Source organism: Globicephala melas, chromosome 7 (assembly GCF_963455315.2).
Source record: "Globicephala melas chromosome 7, mGloMel1.2, whole genome shotgun sequence".
Taxonomy (NCBI): domain Eukaryota; kingdom Metazoa; phylum Chordata; class Mammalia; order Artiodactyla; family Delphinidae; genus Globicephala; species Globicephala melas.
Window position 1 is genome coordinate 18,954,047 of NC_083320.1, and position 14,489 is coordinate 18,968,535.

Sequence of the window (14,489 nt, forward strand, 5' to 3'; positions counted from 1 at the left end):
TGAAAACATGACGACCCAAAACCTATGGGATGCAGCAAAAGCAATTCTAAAAGGGAATTTTATAGCAATACAATCCTACCTAAAGAAACAAGAAACATCTCAAATAAACAACCTAACCGTACACCTAAAGCAATTAGAGAAAGAAAAAAAAAAAACCTCAAAGTTAGCAGAAGGAAAGAAATCATAAAGATCAGATCAGAAATAAATGAAAAAGAAATGAAGGAAACAATAGCCAAAATCAATAAAACTAAAAGCTGCTTCTTTGAGAAGATAAACAAAATTGATAATCCATTAGCCGGAGTCATTGAGGAAAAAAAGGGAGAAGACTCAAATCAACAGAATTAGAAATGAAAAAGGAGAAGTAACGACTGAGTGCAGAAACACAAAGAATCATGAGAGATTACTACAAGCAACTCTATGCAAATAAAATGGACAACGTGGAAGAAATGGACAAGTTCTTAGAAAAGCACAATCTTCCAAGACTGAACCAGGAAGAAATAGAAAATATAAACAGACCAATCACAAGCACTGAAATTGAAACTGTGATTAAAAATTTTCCAACAGGGCCTTCCCTGGTGGCGCAGTGGTTGGGAGTCCACCTGCTGATGCAGAGGACACGGGTTCGTGCCCCGGTCCGGGAAGATCCCGCATGCCACGGAGCGGCTGAGCCCGTGAGCCATGGCCACTGAGCCTGTGCATCCAGAGCCTGTGCTCCGCAACGGGAGAGGCCACAACAGTGAGAGGCCCACGTACCACAAAAAAAAAAAAAAAAATTCCCAACCAACAAAAGCCCAGGACCAGATGGCTTCACAGGCGAATGCTATCAAACACTTAGAGAAGAGCTAACACCTGTCCTCAAACTCTTCCAAAATATAGCAGAGGGAGGATAACTCCCAAACTCATTCTACGAGGCCACCATCATCCTGATACCAAAACCAGACAAAGATGTCACAAAAAGAGAAAACTACAGACCAATATCACTGATGAAAGTAGATACAAAAATCCTCAACAAAATACTAGCAAACAGAATCCAACAACACATTAAAAGGATCATACACCATGATCAAATGGGATTTATCCCAGGGATGCAAGGATTCTTCAATATACGCAAATCAATCAATGGGATACAGCATATAAACAAATTGAAGAAGAAAAACCATATGATCAGCTCAATAGATGCAGAAAAAGCTTTTGACAAAATTCAACACCCATTTATGATAAAAACTCTCCAGAAAGTGGGCACAGAGGGAACCTACCTCAACATAATAAAGGCCATATATGACAAACCCACAGCAAACATCATTCTCAATGGTGAAAAACTGAAAGCATTTCCTCTAAGATCAGGAACAAGACAAGGATGTCCACTCTCACCACTATTATTCAACATAGTTTTGCAAGTCCTAGCCTTGGCAATCAGAGAGGAAAAAGAAATAAAAGAAATAGAAATTGGAAAAGAAGTAAAACTGCCACTGTTTGTAGATGACATACTATACATAGATAATCCTAAAGATGCCACTAGAAAACTACTAGAGCTAATCAATGAATTTGGTAAAGTTGCAGGATACAAAATTAACGCACAGAAATCTCTTGCATTCCTATATACTAACAACAAAAGATCAGAAAGAGAAATTAAAGAAACAATCCCATTCACCATTGCAACAAAAAGAACAAAAACCTAGGAATAAACCTACCTAAGGACATAAAAGACCTGTACGCAAAAAACTATAAGACACTGATGAAAGAAATCAAAGATGACACAAACAGATGGAGAGAATACTATGTTCTTGGATTAGAAGAATCAATATTGTGAAAATGACTGTACTTCCCAAAGCAATCTACAGATTCAATGCAATCCCTATCAAATTACCAACAGCATTTTTTGCAGAACTATAACAAAAAATCTTAAATTTGTATGGAGACACAAATGACCCCAAATAGCCAAAGCTATCTTGAGGGAAAAAAACGGAGCTAGGGGGTTTCCCTGGTAGCGCAGTGGTTGAGAATCTGCCTGCTAGTGCACGGGACACAGGTTCGAGCCCTGGGCTGGGAGGATCCCACATGCTGCGGAGCAACTAGGCCTGTGAGCCACAACTACTGAGCCTGCGCGTCTGGAGCCTGTACTCCGCAACAAGAGAGGCTGCGATAGTGAGAGGCCCACGCACCACGATGAAGAGTGGCCCCCACTTGCCACAACTAAAGAAAGCCCTCACACAGAAACGAAGACCCAACACAGCCAAAAATTAATTAATTAATTAAATTTTAAAAAATGGAGCTAGAGGCATCAAACTCCTTGACTTCAGACTATACTGCAAAGCTACAGTAATCAAGACAATATGGTACTGGCACAAAAAAAAGAAATATAGGTCAACAGAACAGGATAGAAAGCCCAGAGGTAAACCCACGCGCCTATGGTCAACTAATCTATGACAAAGGAGGCAAGGATATACAATGGAGAAAAAACAGTCTCTTCAATAAATGGTGCTGGGAAAACTGGACAACTACATGTAAAAGAAAGAAATTAGAACACTCCGTAACACCACACACAAAAATAAACTCAAAATGGATTAAAGAACTAAATGTAAGACTAGACATTATAAAACTCTTAGAGGAAAACATCAGAAGAACACTCTTTGACATAAATCACAGCAAGATCTTTTTTGATCCACCTCCTAGAGTAATGGAAATAAAAACAAAAATAAACAAATGGGAACTAATGAAACTCAAAAGATTTTGCACAGCAAAGGAAACCATAAACAAGATGAAAAGACAACTCTCAGAATGGGAGAAAATATTTGCAAATGAAGCAACTGACAAAGGATTAATCTCCAAAATTTACAAGCAGCTCATGCAGCTCAATCTCAAGAAAACAAACAACCCAATCCAAAAATGGGCAGAAGATCTAAATAGACATTTCTCCAAAGAAGACATACAGATGGCCAACAAACACATGAAAAGATGCTCAACATCCCTAATTATTAGAGAAATGCAAATCAAAACTACAGTGAGGTATCACCTCACACCAGTTAGAATAGGCACCATCAGAAAATCTACAAACAATAAATGCTGGAGAGGGTGTGGAGAAAAGGGAACCCTCTTGCACTGTTGGTGGGAATGTAAATTGATACAGCCACTATGGAGAACAGTATGGAAGTTCCTTAAAAAACTAAAAATAGAATTACCATACGACCCAGCAATCCCACCACTGGGCATATACCCAGAGAAAACAATAATTCAAAAAGACACATGCACCCCAATGTTCACTGCAACATTATTTACAATATCCAGGTCATGGAAGCAACCTAAATGCCCATCGACAGATGAATGGATAAAGAAGATGTGGTACATATATGCGATGGAATGTTACTCAGCCATGAAAAGGAATGAAATTGGGTCATTTGTAGAAACGTGGATGGACCTAGAGGCTGTCATACAGAGTGAAGTAAGTCAGAAAGAGAAAAACAAATATCGTATATTAACGCATATATGTGCAATCTGGAAAAATGGTACAGACGAACCAGTCTGCAAGGGAGAAACAGAAACACAGATGTAGAGAACAAAAGTGGACACCAAGGGGGGAAAAGCAGGGTATGGGAGTGGGGCGGTGGTGGTGGGATGAACTGGGAGATTGGGATTGACATATATATACTAATATGTACAAAATGGATAACTACTGAGAACCTGCAGTATAAAAAATAAATAAATAGAATAAAATTTTAAAATAAATAAAAATAGTAGAAAACAGAGAAAAAAATAGTTTTTCAGCTAGGGATTTTTCATTTACATATTCATTTTTGGATTTGGTTATAAATATTCTGTCTCCCTTCTTCCGTCCCTTTTCCCCTACCTACTCTCTCAAAGTTGGTGCTCCTCTGTGCTCAGTCTTCTCACTCGGCCTGGCACATAGTAAGCGCTCAATAAATGGCAGTTGCAACTATTAACACAAACTCTCCCAAAGCAAAGCAACCTCTTTTATCCCATGGCCTCAACCATCTCCTACATTCTCAACTTTCTTTCATCACTCAGACATGTCAGAACAACCTCCCAGGGCTTTCTTCCTTGATGTGCTGCAGGAACCTCAATTCAGCATGCCCAAACTCCTTTATCTTTCTCCTCAAAGCCCTCCTCCTAATAGTTCCTCCTGCATCACCACCCACTTAATCACTGAAGTCAGAAAACAAGGATCATTCCAGACTGCTCTTTGTCCCACTCCCTACATCTACTTTGCCACCAGGTTTTGTCCACTCTACCACTGTTAATCTCTCTCTAAACCCTCTCTCTCACTGCAACCACTATAAAGCCCTCATCCGCTCTAGTCTGGTCTCTAGTTTTCTCATTGGCCCCCTGCCTTCAGTCTAAAATCTTACTTATTCAAACTGCACACTGACACTACAGTAGTAATCTCAAGCACAAATCTGATGTTACCTTCCTGCTAATTACCTTTCCGTGGTCTTCCTGCAATATACTCTTCCGATGATTTTACTCATGTATTCCCCTAGGAATTTTTAAAACCATGTATTCCGTGGGGAGTTCCTGGTGGCCTAGTGGTTAGGATTCCAGACTTTCACTGCCATGGCCCAGGTTCAATCCCTGGTTGGGGAACTGAGATCCTGCAAGCCATGCGGTAGAGCCAAAAAAAAAAAAAAATTAAACCCATGTATTCCTTGCACATCTTAAAGTTGAACTCTAAAATTTTTCATCACAAGTTTAAACAAGTTTATCCTTTTGTTAAGAGGAGGCAGAAAATACTAAATATTTTATAGAAAGAACTAAGGTAAGGATTAACTGTAACTGAAATAAACATTTCATGACGATTTAATAAAATGAGTTTTAACTATTTGATTAACACATCTAAACTAAAAGAAATCTCTCTTAAAAAAATTTATGCAACTTCTATCCAATACAGGTTGAAAAATCTGTGGTCCCAAAAAACATTTTAGACACATTTAACTGTTGTGTTCTTTTTTTTTTTTTTAATATTTATTTATTCATTTCACTGCACCGGGTCTTGGATGCAGCATGCAGGATCTTCATCGCTGCATGCAGGATCTTTTAGTTGCAGCATACAGGATCTAGTTCCCTGACCAGGGATCGAACTTGGGCCCCCTGCATTGGGAGGGTGGAGTCTTAACCACTGGACCACCAGGGAAGTCTCCAACTGTTGTGTTCTTCTGAATTCAGAATATCCCAACAAGGAACAAGCTTCACTCTAACAGCAGTGTGTATTACACAGGGGAAGACAGGAAGACTTCTAGGGTTTGTTTGTTTGTTTGTTTTTTCTAGGTGATCTCATCTGTATGACCCTATTAGGAAATTTATTCATGAATTCAATAGTTATGTCCCGAACAGAAGGGTAGAATAGTACAATGATTAGAGTATAGATGCTGCAGTCTCAGGCTTTCCAGGTTTGGATCCACTTAGTGGCCCTCAGACTTTGGGCAAGTCAATTTTTTCCCATATGGCTCAGTTTTCTTACCAAATCTGGCTTCACTCGGTGAGTCAGGGGTAAGGGAGAGCCACACAGAGTACAAGGTGGTGAGTACCGTGGACAGCCAGGACTGCTGGACCTCCCGGCTTCTGGGAATGCGGTGAATATAGTATTCGGAAAACGTAGCACTGGAGTTTCTATCAGCTCGATTTACTTCAAAAGAATTTATTTTACGGGCACTCATTTCATCAGTGTCAGCAATGATATAATGTCTAGGAGAGTAGGCATCGTACAAGTTCTCGAGCAGCCTCAGGATCTCAGTGGTATGCCCACCGGACCCAGCCACCACCAAGAGGCTGAGAGACCGACGGAGCACAGCGGCGCGGGGACGCAGCACTACCCATAGCCGCACTGCCAGCAGCACGGCCACGGCTCCTGCCGCCGCCGCGAGGATAAGGGTGCCACCCATTCAAAGAGAAGACGCATGCGTGCTATCCCCCGGCGCCGGCCGCTGGAGCCCTTCTAGGTTTTTGAGGTAACTTAATCAAACACCAAAGAAGGCCCCCCTGAAATTAATATTTCCAAAATATTCCGTTTGCCAACCTGAGGTTTTTATACTCAGAAAAATATGCTATAGTAAAATTTGAGAGCGTGAGAGATATGACACTCTCCACCCCTTTTTTGTAAGGTCAGTTTTAGAAGCGTTCATTTGGAAGCTGAGGATCTGGGAACTGATTCTTCTAAAACTATATGTGCATATCTATCCCTTGGAAGTCTCAGGCCCCTGAATATCCTGCTTGAAAACCACTGCTCTGGAGGATGTAGTTCTAACTCCTCAGCAAAACATCCAAAGCCCTTTGTGATCTAACCCCTATTAATTTCCCTATTCCTATTTGTCCCGGGCTGGTTCCCTCCAAACACAGCTTAGGTCTATCCGACTGTTTCCAGTTCTCTTTTCAGGCCTTTACTAAAGCTACTTTAGTATCTTTACTAAAGCTACTTTGTATCTGGAATGTCCTCTCACCTCTTTATTCCCAGAAAACACTTGATACATTTTTCAATGCTCCATTCAGCCCAATTAATAAGCAGTTGGTAACTTTACGGGCACCAAGTGAGTGGTTTTTATGCAAACAATGCCTCAGTATTTATTGCAAGAAATTAAGGATGGGATAGAACACTGTCCCAACGGGTCTCCCGGCTACTCGTTGACTGGCTAAATCAACAAGTAATGACGTTAAGGAAGATGGGATCTGGAGTAACTGAGAGAGCAGGGATAACTCCCTAAGGAAGGAAGGATTAAAACATTTCCTAGATCCAGATTGGGAATGTGAAGACCAGGGAATGGGGATAATATAGTTTTCCAAGTAAATTTGGGTTAAATATCCTTCTAATGTTCTATCAGAACGCACACCACACATACGGCAAATGCTGTTTACCTGATTAAAATCTCCCCTAGACTATAAGCTCTGTGAAAACACGCCTGCCTTGCTCACCACTGTATCCGCCCCCCCGCCGGGGCTTCCACAGTGCCCTGGCTCACTAAATATTTGTCGATGTTTATTAAAAATTGTTGAATGATTAAATGAAGTAATGGATGTATGGATACATGAAGAATTTAATTCCACAGCATCTCGGATGCTGTTTGAATCTCTAGTTTAAGAAAGTATTTCTCTACAGATAGTGAAGATGGGGAAGTTAAAAAGTGGGTATCCATGTAAAATTCAGCCGTGAGGCCTGAGAAGAGCTTGGGCTTACACCCAAGCAGGGAGAATTTAAACTGCAGCGGAGCGGGAAAGACGAGGCACGGAGGCCCAGGGTGAGAGGATGCTGCAGGGTTCGGGGCACCCAAAGGCGGGGCGACTAAGTTCACTGGGCGTGGCGGGGAAGGGGGCGGAGGGGGGAGGGGGGAGAAGGGTTCCGAAGAGGCGCGAAGTCCTGGCAGGGTGGGAGGACGCGGCCCCCTCTCCTCCCAGGGGATGGAGAGGTGGCGGGCAGGAAGCAGGGCTGGGACAGGAGCGGCCAGAGGGCTGGGAGCCGCGTGAAAGGACTCGGACAGAGGGAGGGGCGGGAGAGTCGGGGCGGCGGAGGGTCATTTTCCTGGCTCCACGGCCACACTCACCCAGCGGACTCAGCTTCGCCCCGGCTGGACGCCGGCTCCGGGCTGCTTCCTCCCTTGGCCTTCCGGGCGAGCGGGCGGCCTCAGGCGCCCCTAGCAACCACGCACGGCCACACGGCCCGCGCTATCAGCCGCCGGCGCCGCTGCCACCAGCCACGCACTGCGCGCGCCCCCAGCGGACGGACGGAGGGCCTGAAGGGGCGATCCCAGCGGGAGGGAGGCAGGCGCGCGGAATCTCGGGGATTGTGGAGTTTGGGAGGGCAGGCGGTCACAGGGCTCGCGCACACGCAATCGCTTCAACGGGGGTGGGACTCGTCGAGTGGAATTCTGGGAGATGTAGTCTCAAGGTTAAATCTGTTAAAGGCTAAGCTCTGGCGCTCCAGGACCCCGCTATACCTTGATTCTACCTAACCCCTATGGACTCTTTCTTCGGCCGTGCCTTAATTCGCTCCTCTAAAATCAAAGAGCTCAGGCTTTATTAAAGGATTTTCTTGTAGTTCCTTCCAGTAAGCCTCTGAGTTTGACCCCAGGAAAGGATAGATCGCCAGATCCGCCATGCTTCCCTCTACCCACCTTCCCCTAACCCCACCCACCCAACAGGCTCCAATTACAACCACCTGCTTCCTGGGCTCCAAGTGTGAACTTTAGGAAACACTGACTCATTTAATTATCTCGCCAGGCAAGACAGATTGTACCCCTTCATGGATTTGGAGATCTCAAGAGAGATGGAGGGTGAAAAGAACTTTTCTAAATAGTCTGCTACAGAAATAAAGGGGACAATAAAAGATGAAACTAACCTAAGGAAAATAATCAGGACCAGAACAAAGATGCTTAATAAATATTTGATTTAGTCAACAGTCATTGATAAATGCTAAAATCATTAGAGGGTTGATGGGGGATTTTTACACTGAAAGGACATTTGCTATCACTTGTATATTTTAATCACTCTTAGATCATGAAATGTGGGGCAGCTATAAATTATGTCTCATGATATGATGCAATTTGAACTACACAGTAATACTTAGGAAGTAGTGTATTTTTGTCTAAAAATCAGTTGAATCTGAATCTTAATCAAACTCTTGGCTCCAACTTCCAGTTTTCAGGAAATAAAGAGAAACGTCGTCACAAAAAAGCCATTTGACCAATCCAGAATGTAGGCCAATGTATCGGGGAATGACCTAATTTCTCCGACAATTTCAGAGTATAAAAAAAGAGTGAGGTGTTCTATATCATAAGAGACTTAAGAGACATAATTACATCAATGAGTGGACCTTGTTTAGATCCTGATGCAAATAAGCCAACTGCAAAAAAGATACTTTTGGGCTTCCCTGGTGGCGCAGTGGTTGAAAGTCCGCCTGCCGATGCAGGGGACGCGGGTTTGTGCCCCCCGGTCCGGGAAGATCCCACATGCCGCGAAGCGGCTGGGCCCGTGAGCCATGGCCGCTGAGCCTGCGCGTCCGGAGCCTGTGCTCCGCAACGGGAAAGGCCACAATAGTGAGAGGCCCGCCTACTGCAAAAAACAAAACAAAACAAAACAGATACTTTTGAGACAATAGAGAAATCTGAACATGGATGGGGGAATATTAAGAACATAGATAACGTTAAGAAATCATTATTAATATTTTTATTGTAGTTTACTGAATGGTGACCCCCCTCCAATATATCCTTGTGTTAATTCCAGGAACCTGTAAATATTACTTCATATGACAAAATATGTGATTGAGGATTTTGAGAGGATGATCTTGAAAGGATTAAGGAATTTTCCTGGATTATCTGGGTGGGCCCTAAACCCAATAACAAGTGTCCCTAGTGAGGCAGAGGGAGCTGGGACAGACACAGAGCATACACAGAAAAAAGGAAGAGGCAGTGTGACCAAGGAGGTACAGATCAGAGTGAAGAGGAATGCCTGGGGCTACCAGAAGGTAGAAGAGGCAAGAATGGATTCTTCCTTAGAACATTCTGAGGGAATGGGGTTCTTCAGACAGCCTGATTTCAGAATTCTGGCTTCCAGAACTGTGAGAGAATTTCTGTTGTTTTAAGTCACTAAATTTGTGGTAATTTTTTCTGGCAGCCACAGGACATTTTGACATCTTTTAAGAAGATATCCTTATTTTTTACAGACACTATGAGGTATTAAACAACATGGTGCTAGGGGGTTGCTTTTGCTTTAAAATACTACAGCAAACACCCTAGTAGCAACGAGCACAGGTAGCATCCAGGTCTTAGTTTCTAATACCACTACATTACAAGGAACCAGGGCTCCCTAGAGAAAAGGCTGATTCTCAGACCGGAACAGGAAATATACAAAATGAGCCCGAAGCATCTGGTAGTGCCAGAAAGAAAGTGTTCCTAAAACAAACAAACAAACAAAAAACAGATTGGTGGGTGTATGTCACAGGAGCTAACTGAAAGAACTCCCAATGACCTAAGCTCGAACAATTTGAGCAATAAAATCAAATAAATAGTGGTTTATGACACAAGGTATAAAATATCCATGAGTCCCTGATATAAATAAATGGTTGAATATATTCACAAATGTGATAAAAAGACAAATCTCCTATGCAGAAAAATTCCCCCCAAATTATGTAGATACTCAGCCCTAAAGGAGGGGGAGTATAACCCCCATTCCTTAAGTTTGGGCTGTGCAGAGTGACTTCTTTCCAAAGAGTACAGTATGGAAAGGGAGGCGGAGTAGGGCAGAAGTAGTAACAGTAGAAAAATCTGACAAACATCACTTCTGCCAGGTGATCAAGGTCAACACAAGTCCTAAGTCATGTAGATAGTATATGCCCTTGATATATGATGAAAATGGCATTTTACTTTTGTGATCTTCCTCCCCAAAACCCATAATTCCAGTCTAGGCATGAGAAACACCAGGCAAATTCCAGTAGAGGAGCATCCTACAAAATACCTGACCAGTACCTCTCAAAATTGTCAAGGTCACAGTGTTCATTGCAGCACTATTTACAATAGCCAGGACATGGAAGCAACCTAAGTGTCCATCGACAGATGAATGGATAAAGAAGATGTGGCACATATATACAATGGAATATTACTCAGCCATAAAAGAAACGAAATTGAGTTATCTGTAGTGAGGTGGATGGACCTAGAGTCTGTCATACAGAGTGAAGTCAGAAAGAGAAAAACAAATACCGTATGCTAACACATATATATGGAACCTAAAAAAAAAAAAAGGTTCTGATGAACCTAGGGGCAGGACAGGAATAAAGACGCAGACGTAGAGAATGGACTTGAGGACACGGGGAGGAGGAAGGGTAAGCTGGGACAAAGTGAGAGAGTGGCATGGACATATATACACTACCAAATGTAAAATAGATAGCTAGTGGGAAGCAGCCGCATAGCACAGGGAGATCAGCTCGGCACTTTGTGACTACCTAGAGTGGTGGGATAGGGAGGGTGGGAGGGAGATGCAAGAGGGAGGGGATATATGTATGCATATAGCTGATTCACTTTATTATCCAGCAGAAACTAACACAACACTGTAAAGCAATTATACTCCAATAAAGATGTTAAAAAAATTGTCAAGGTCATCAAAAACAAGAAACTTCTAAGAAACTGTTAGAGCCAGAGGAGCCCAAGGACAGCTAAATGATGTGTAATGAGATCTTGGAACAGAAAAAGGAAATTAGGTAAGAATTAAGGAAATCTGAATAAAATACAGGTTTTAGGGCTTCCCTGGTGGCGCAGTGGTTGAGAGTCCACCTGCCGATGCAGGCGACACGGGTTCGTGCCCCGGTCCGGGAAGATCCCACATGCCGCGGAGCAGCTGGGCCTGTGAGCCATGGCCACTGAGCCTGTGCGTCTGCAGCCTGTGCTCCGCAACAGGAGAGGCCACAACAGTGAGAGGCCCGCGTACCGCAAAAAAAAAAAAAAAAAAAAAAAAAAAATTAATTATTGCTTGATGCAATAGCCTAAAAAGTTTGGATGTAAATTTAATTTCTCTACATTAAATTGTTTACATACCAGATAAGCAAAATATTTCAAGCTAGTGTTTAATAAATTATTTGGAAAAAGCAAATAATTCCTTTACAAGGTAATTCCCCCTAGTTTACCTTCTAGGAAAAAAAAAATCCAGATTTAAATACACAATACTGTATACATATTTGTGTTAATCAGACAGGTCTTAGTGAAGTACTGTGGTTTTGTGAAAAACAAAAACAAAATTTCTGATTTGTCAGAGATACATTCCGATGTACTCATGGATAACATATGTTGCCCAGGATTTGTTTCAAAATACTTCAGTAAAAAAAGAATAGGGCTTCCCTGGTGGCACAGTGGTTGAGAGTCCGCCTGCCGATGCAGGGGACACGGGCTCGTGCCCCGGTTCCGGGAGGATCCCACATGCCGCGGAGCGGCTGGGTCCGTGAGCCATGGCCGCTGAGCCTGCGCGTCCGGAGCCTGTGCTCCGCAACGGGAGAGGCCACAACAGTGAGAGGCCCGCGTACCGCAAAAAAAAAAAAAAAAAAAGAATATATATGGTAGCTATCGAAGTGGTGATGGGGTTCACTGAACTAATCTCTCTACTTTTGTGTATGTTTGAAAATTTCCAGCTAATAGACTTAACGTTCAAAACTGAACTAGAGTTTTCCCACCCACTACCACTCCACTAACAGCCTTCCCCATTTCAGTTAATGGCAATTCCATCCTTCCAATTGCTCGGGCCAAAAACCATGGAGTCATCCTTGACTGCTTTCCTTTGTTACACTCTCACATCCAATCAGTCAAGAAAACTTATTTGTTCCATCTTCAAAATACATTCAAAATATGACTACTTTTCACCACTCCATTGGTTACCACTCCAGTCCAGGACACCATTATCTCTCATGTGGATTATTACAATAGCCTCCTAATTGCCCACACTACTTCCCATCCTCCCCCATTCCTCACTGTCCATCACAATACAAGAATGAAGAGCAATCTTTTAGAACATAAGGTAGATCTCAGAACTCCTCTGATCCAACTCTCCAATAGATCCCTACTCTATGTAAAATGTAAGGTCTTTAAGGCCTACATCTGGTCCCTATTACCTTCCTGTCCTCGTTTCCTACTGTTCTCCCCCTTCTTCACTTTTTCCATCCAAACTGGCCTCCTCATAGCTCCTCAAGCACTCCAGGCATACTTCCATATGGCCATACTCCAATGGCCTTTGAAGACCATTCTCCCTGCATAGTCTTTTCCCTCAGAGAGCTGCACTGCTTTGTTCAAATGTCACCTTCTAAGTGAGGTCTACCTTGGCTATCCAACTCAGCACTCCTCATCCCCCCCTTCCTGCTTTGTATTTCTCTGGAGCTTTTATCACATTCCTACATACTAAAAAATTTATTTTTTTTAAGTTTTCTTTAAGTAATTTAATATTTTATTTATTTATTTTTGGTTGGGTTGGGTCTTCGTTGCTGCGCGCAGGCTTTCTCTAGTTGTGGCGAGCAGGCTTTCTCTAGTTGCGGCGAGCAGGGGCTACTCTTCATTGCGGTGCACGGGCTTCTCAGTGCAGTGGCTTCTCTTGTGGAGCACGGGATCTAGGCGTGCAGGCTTCAGTAGTTGTGGCGCACGGGCTTAGTTGCTCCAAGGCATGTGGAATCTTCCCCGACCAGGGCTCGAATCCATGTCCCCTGCATTGGCAGGTGGATTCTTAACCGCTGCGCCACCAGGGGAGTCCGCAATTCACTCATTTTAATAAGCCCACTGTCTCCCCAACCAGAATGGAAACTCTATGACAAACAGGCATTGCTTTACCTCCAGTGCCTAGAATAGTATCTGGCGTATAGAAAGGACTCAATAAATATACGTTATAGAAAACAGACTGGTGGTTGCCAAGGGGGAGGGGCCTGGGAGAGGGTTGGATTGGGAATTTGGGATTAGCAGATGCAAACTGATATATATAGAATGGATAAACAACAAGGTCCTACTGTATAGCACAGGAAACTATATTCAATATCCTGTGACAAACCATGATAGAAAAGAATATGAAAAAGAATGTATATATGTATGTATAACTGAGTCACTGCTGTACAGCAGTAATTAACACATTGTAATTCAACTATACTTCAATAAACAACTTTAAAAAACAAATAAATAAATATATATTGAACTGAACTAAAATAATCTGGATAGGAAGAAATTATGGTGGTCTCTAGAAAAAAATGTTATTTTTGCCAAAATATAAACACAGACAGTGGGCAATGAAAATGAGGTCTAAATGAATTCTTTATAAAAATAAAGGCACCTCAGCTTCCCTGGTGGCGCAGTGGTTGAGAGTCCGCCTGCCGATGCAGGGGACATGGGTTCGTGCCCTGGTCCGGGAAGATCCCACATGCCGCAGAGCGGCTGCACCCGTGAGCCATGGCCGCTGAGCCTGCGCATCCGGAGCCTCTGCTCCGCAACGGGAGAGGCCACAACAGTGAGAGGCCCGCATACCGCAAAATAAATAAATAAATAAATAAAGGCACCTTACTCATCTTTCATTTCTGAAACAAGTGGAATTTAAGGAAGGACAAAAAGTAGTCTCCCTATGTTACAGATGGAGAAATTAGGGCTCTGGGAAGCTGGTTGCAAGCTATCCAGTGAGTGAAGGTTTAAGCTTTCCAGTATGGATTATGATTCTAACCAACGGGCCTGCCAAACATCCCTTTCTGGTAAACTGCACAATCTCCATAAACAGCCATCCTTCTAAAGCAGCTGGGCTTCCCTATACATTGAAACTCCACCAAATATTAAAACTAGTCACTGAGCCTGAGATCAGAAAGCAATCCAATTTACCCCTCTGTTTAATCCTATCCTTTCCTATTTCAGCTCCACTGGCCCTGGCTTGGAAGTAGGTGATCACATGCAGCTCATCTGGGATGGAGGAAGCTGGAAGGCAGGAAAAGATATAAATAAGCTTCCAAACCAGGATCTTCTGTGAACAGAAAACCAGTGCTTCCAGCATCA

The 14,489-nt window shown here is 43.0% G+C and overlaps 1 protein-coding gene and 1 pseudogene across 1 annotated transcript in view; both read right to left on the reverse strand.

The window, feature by feature from the left end:
• TTLL4 (tubulin tyrosine ligase like 4) overlaps positions 1 to 7,784 on the reverse strand; it is a 39,624-nt gene extending 31,840 nt beyond the window's left edge. The window contains exon 1 of the mRNA XM_030845718.2: positions 7,545 to 7,784. The gene's annotated coding sequence lies outside the window, so the exon portion shown is untranslated. The remainder of the gene's footprint in view (positions 1 to 7,544) is intronic.
• LOC132597631 (UDP-N-acetylglucosamine transferase subunit ALG14 pseudogene) lies at positions 5,415 to 5,894 on the reverse strand (annotated as a pseudogene).
• Positions 7,785 to 14,489: the final 6,705 nt, after the last annotated feature.